General features: G+C 51.7%; 1 protein-coding gene across 5 annotated transcripts in view; it reads right to left on the bottom strand.

The window, feature by feature from the left end:
- Positions 1-5925, bottom strand: part of TNS3 (tensin 3) — a 226698-nt gene that overhangs the window by 158226 nt on the left and 62547 nt on the right. The window lies entirely within an intron of this gene.

The raw sequence follows: 5925 nt of genomic DNA, 5'->3' as shown, positions 1-5925 counted from the left end.
CGCCCCCCCCGCCCACCCAGGCCCCCCCCCCCCCCGCCCCCCCCCCCCCGAACCCCCCCCCCCCCCCCCCCCCCCCCCAGCAAGCCCCTCCCCGGCCCTCTCCCCCCCCCACCAAGCCCCTCCTCTCCCCCTCCCCTCCCCTATGCCCCCAGCAAGCTCCTCCCTTCCCCCCTCTCCCCAGCACCAGGCACCAAGCTCCTGCCTTCTCTCTCACTTTACAGGGACACCTGCAAGGCTGGGACATCTTTGCAAAGGGCAACACTGGAATAAGGACCCCCTCCCCCAGGCTTGAACAGGTCAACCAGACCAGCCTAAATAACAGCAACTCTGTGTTGTACAAGGTGGGTGGAGCCAGGAGAAACAGCCAGGAGCTGCACCAAAAATTCAGGACAAATACAGTGTGTGCTTTTGCTTTTATTAAGAGAAGAGTTTAGAAATGATCATGACACCACCCCCATGACTTTTTAACACCCTCCTTCTTGTCACAAAGAGGAAAGGAAGAAAAGGCACAAACAGAAACAACAGTTTTTAAAGGATGGAAATAGTACATGCCACAAAGTGGGATACCAAGGAAATTTCCCCCCAAAATATTTTGTTGAAAGTGTCTAAGAATACTACAATGAATAGTGTGGTTTTTGCCACTTGCCCTTTGGCTGACAAGAAAAGGGGAAAAAATGACAAATTTTAATAGCTCATAACTTATCCTCAAATCTTAGTAGAAAATTTTTTTTTTTTTTGCAGTACGCGGGCCTCTCACTGTTGTGGCCTCTCCCGTTGCAGAGCACAGGCTCCGGACACACAGGCTCAGCGGCCATGGCTCACGGGCCCAGCCGCTCTGTGGCATGTGGGATCTTCCCGGACCGGGGCACGAACCCATGTCCCCTGCATCGGCAGGCGGACTCTCAACCACTGCGCCACCAGGGAAGCCCTGAAAAATTTTTGAATTTAGCATTAGGCTGCATAGGGCCAGCTAGCTTACTCTGAATGTCCACAGAAATATGTCCCACTAAACCCACAGGAGTTCACCCTGATGAAGCTAAATCTCCATCCACGTTTACCAAATCCTGCTAATGGTGTCACTCTCCACCCAGAATCCCAAACGGAAAGCCTAAGAACTGCCGGCAACCCTGTCCCCATCTAAGCAGGACGCCAATCCTACCTGCCAGTTCTTCCCTCAAATGCCCACGAGTCCCTTCGGGCTGCCTCGTCCGCCGGACCAGGCCCTCCGCCCTCACTGGGCACCGCTAAGCTTCCAACGGGCCTCCTTCGGCAGGGCAACTCCCCCGAAAAATACTTATTAAAAGTAAAGGAGGGACTTCCCTGGTGGCGCAGTGGTTAAGAATCCGTCTGCCAACGCAGGGGACATGGGTTCAGTCTCTGGTCCGGGAAGATTCCACATGCCGCAGAGCAACTAAGCCCATGCGCCACAACTACTGAGCCCACTCTCTAGAGCCCGTGAGCCACAACTACTGAGCCCACGTGCTGCAACTACTGAAGCCTGCACGCCTAGAGCCCGTGCTCCACAATAACAGAAGCCACCACAGTGAGAAGCCCATGCACCGCAATGGAGAGTAGCCCCCACTCGGCACAACTAGAGAAAGCCTGCACACAGCAACGAACACCCAACACAGCCAAAAAGAAATTAATTAATTAATATTTTTTTAAATGCTTTAAAAAAAAAAAAAAGTAAAGGAGAAAACCTCTAACAGGACAAAAGGTTCTAGATAAAGACTCTGGAATCAGAATTTCTAACTTCATAGCCTGTACGAGGCACTCAGTCTACCTCCTACCCTCCAAAAAGAAGCTATTGTGAGTTTATCCTAAAGATGGTCTGAGCAGGGAAAGGGGAGGCTGACAGCCCAGAGCCCAGTACTCAGCTCTGTTAGAACAGAAGGGAGACCTGCCAGCTCCAGAAGCTCCTGGGGGACTCAGGAGTTGAAAGGTGCAGAGATACACAGGGCACATGAGAAGGCCCGAGTCAAAATGCCTAGAAACACACAAAAATGAACTGTGCTGGCTGCACCCAGAGGTGACCAGAGGGCATCCCAGGAGCTATTTCTGTACTTGAAGGAAAATGGGAGGTAGGCACTTCCTGAATCCCTGCTCAAAATAAATAGCTTTACTAGAGAAAAAACAAAGCACAGGGTGCAACTGGAGTTTATCTTTACAAATTAAAACGTGAAGCTGGCGACTCAAATGTGTAGTTGATTATTTCCATCCTGCTGCTAAAAATGTAAGAGGAGAACTGGTTTTTTTAATATGAAACCCATCCTCCAGAAGTAGCCACACAAAAATAAAACCAGCAACTTGATTAGAAATGTCCTTCTTCGTGTACAACTGTAAGCGATTTCAAATGAGAGGCTCAAAGATGCCGACACAAACCCGCGTGAAACACCTCCAGACACACACTGGTCATCACCAGAAGTGGGCGAGCCACATTCCGGGTTCTGATCTCAGCGCTGGCCCTCTGTCCTCGGGGGCCCTCACCCAGGTGTCGGTGCTGTCCACAGACACACATGTTCAGAGGCAGGGAGCAGGTCGATGGCACTGCCATGAGGCACAGGGTGTCCAGAGGTATGGTGGGAATGGGTCCAAAGCCAGCGCCCTGAGCACAAGGCCTGCAGAGGTCCCCAAGGCCCACCAGCGTGTCCTCCCCACAGGGAACAGGGGACAATGAAGTCGTGCAGGGTTCGGTCACCTCTCCCAGCCTGAACGTAGTGCTTGGGGACAACAGAGGGAAAGGGCAGCAGAGAGGTGACCTTGGAGAACAAGAGCTGGCTTGCACCTCCTCTACCGGGCGGGACGTGTCGCCGGCCAGAGCTGGAGCGCACCCCCAAAACCTCCAGGAACCTCCTGGAACCTGCCCCTTTGGAGACCGCACACTAGGCCCCAGAACAGAGGGCATGGGCACGGAAGGAGGGCGCCGTGAGGACCGTCTGCCAATGCATGGAGCACACGCTGCAGCGTCTAGAGCATGGGCCAGGGCCGGCGGGACACGCTGCTTTACTCCTATTTGTAGAGGGAGACACCCAGGGTCACAGAGATGCCACGGGGCCATCAGAACACAGACCCAGGTCCCAGGGCCCCTTCTCCGGTGGCTCTCGTGGCTTTTGGAGCTGCTTCCAACAGCTACGTGTGGAAATTTCCATTTTCTGCTTCTATTCTCCCCAAAAGAGTGCAGGTGCAGGGAAATAGTCATCTATTACAGAATTTCATGAACCAGCAAATCCAGTCACTCACACTCAGAGAGGAGGGAGGGAAATAGTCACTGAGCGCTTTTTCTTGATTTTGTTTATATTTGAGGGACAGGTGCCCGCAGCAGCCTGGCCCCAGGACAGCTCTTCCTCTGTGAGGTGTCCCAAGCCGCACAAGGCACCCTCCACGACCGGGCTCCCGCCCTGCTGTCTGACCCAGGACAAACACACACACACCTTGGTTACTCGCATCACAAGAGTGACGTCTGCTTTGAATCGATGGGCCCTGCAGTCCTGGGTGCCCCTGGTCTGTCATCAGAGCCCAGCTGCGTGGGTCAGATGGCACCACCCTCCTGACGCCCTGCGGGCAGGAGCCTGCCCCCCCCCCCCGCATCTCCGGCCTCAGTGAGCACGCTTGCCTGACTGCGTCTGATCATCTCCTGTGTAACTAAGTCCCCTTTGCAAGGCGGCTCCAATAATTAACTAGGATCAATGCGCTAAAAATATTCCAAAACATTACCGCGATCGTTCCTCCTGTCTGCCCTAAGTCCTACAGATGACGGGGAAGCGGGCAATGGCTAATTTGTCATGGGGGCCTCACCCAAGTGGTCTCTCTAGAAAGGACCACAAGATGCACTGGCCAAAGATGACGGTGCAGGAAGCGCTGGGGTGTTTTTTGCTTGTTTTTATTTTTACTTTTTTATTTTTTTTGGAAGCGCTGTTTTTGAAGGAAGCTTCCCGAATATACACATTTAAATGACTGCAGCTCTTCAAAAGTCACCTTGAGACACTATACACGTATTCCAGTCATTGTGTTATTAATTAAAACTAAAACCCTGCTGCAACTGCCTTTGGGATCTGAGCCAGGTCCTGGAGCAGAGCTGTGGCTGCAGGCAGGGGCAACCTGCACGGCGTGCAAGCACCACGATCGATCGCAGGACTCAGCAAACATCAAGTGTCCTCCCAGAGAGCACGAAGCCCCGCCACTAATGAAGTCACAAAAACACCTGCTCCCAGGATTTCAAAAGGTATTCTGGGAAACTTGAGCAATGCCTAGGTTCAGGCGCCCCTCCCCTCACAGATGATGTCGCCAAGCAAGAATTTGTGACAGCTGGCCCCAGGGGCTCCCCCAACCTCGGGTTTGGCTCCAGGGGAGTCGGCCTGGAGTGAGAAGGATGTGGCTCAAAAGTAGGTTCCCAGGGCACCCCAGACGTCCTAGTCTAAATAACAAAGCGCATTTGGACCCAGAGCGGCCCAGGCTTCCTCCCGCTGCCCTCCCCGCGCCCTGCTCAGGATGGAGGACCCCTGCGCATTCGGGAACCAGCCAGAAGGTCAAATGTGCAGCTGGTGAGTGCGGTTAAGTATGCGTGGAGGCTGCCCTGTTAGCCACTACATGATGCGGAATGAAAAGTGACGATTTCGAGAAAACAGAAGGACCTATTTTTAAATTATATGATTTATTTAAAATAAATAAATTTCAGATGAAGATTATAATTCCCTTCTGGGCTTTTTTGGGAAAGGGCTAGTGAATCCTACATAAATATAGCTTAAACGTAGGCTGCTCTAGAGAGCAAATCAGTCGTGATGGAGTGAGAGTGTCAACTCCACGGCCACTCGGTCCTGTCACCTGGCTACACGCCACCGCCAGCTTCAGCGGCCTCTGTTTGTTTCCTCCCATGTAAAATGAACACAGTGCCTGCCGGTCTATTCAGTGCTGCCCGTCAGGGTCTGGTAAGGGCCCTGCACAGAGAAGTGCCAAAAGAAAGGAAGGAGGCTCCTAAACCACCTGGAGCAGCGCTATTCAGGGGATGAGCTTCTCCACGTTACAGTGGCTCCATCCTGCCGGCTACCTTCAAGCCCAAAGACCCCACAACCAACGCCCCTGTTCAGGCCCAGATTATCTGGGATTTAAAAACATTAATTCCCATACAAAGAAAACTGCCAGGTTTATTATAAAATAGCACTTTCCTAGAGCAGCTGCATATGGCTTGCTGACTGAAAAGCAGACCCAGAACCCCCTGGTAGGAACTGGCACATGGAGGCCATTCCCCAAACTCTGGCCTCAGAGTAACCGTTTCCAGTGGGACAAGAACCACAGCCGTGAATGTACCTTTAGCAGCGTGAAATGGGTACGGTGACTTTTCTTCTAGTTGTAATGAGTCAAAAAAAGATCAGTGAGGACAGCCTATCAGGAAAGGGATCTTCACGGGAAAAGAAACAACAATGCCCAGAAGAAGTGCAGAACTTACCAGGGCTTAATGGCTCTTCTGACCCCAGTGACAACTGGCAAAACTAAAAAAACAAGACACGGAAGCAACCAAGATGTCCTTCAGTGGTTGAATGGATAAATAAACCGCGGTACATCCAGACAATGGAATGTTACTCAGCACTAAAAAGAAACAAGCTATCAGGCCATGAAAAGACATGAAGGAAACTTAAATGTATATCACTAAGTGAAAGAAGCCAGTCTGAAGAGGCTACACACTGTATGTTTCCAAGTATATAACATCCTGGAAAAGGCAAAACTACGGAGACCGTAAAAAGGTCAGCAGCTGCCTGGGGTTATGGGGGGGGGGAGGGATGAAGAGGGGAAGCACCTTTTTAGGGCAGTGAAACTATTCTACGTGATACTGTAGTGATGGATACATGTCATTATAGTTTTAGGGCAGTGAAACTATTCTACCTGATACTGTAGTGATGGATACATGTCATTATAGTTTTAGGGCAGTGA

Source organism: Monodon monoceros, unplaced genomic scaffold (genome assembly GCF_005190385.1).
Source record: "Monodon monoceros isolate NGI ecotype Baffin Bay Population unplaced genomic scaffold, NGI_Narwhal_1 Super_Scaffold_2, whole genome shotgun sequence".
Taxonomy (NCBI): domain Eukaryota; kingdom Metazoa; phylum Chordata; class Mammalia; order Artiodactyla; family Monodontidae; genus Monodon; species Monodon monoceros.
Note: the sequence above shows the minus strand (reverse complement) of the source record. Positions and strands in the feature narration are given on the sequence as shown.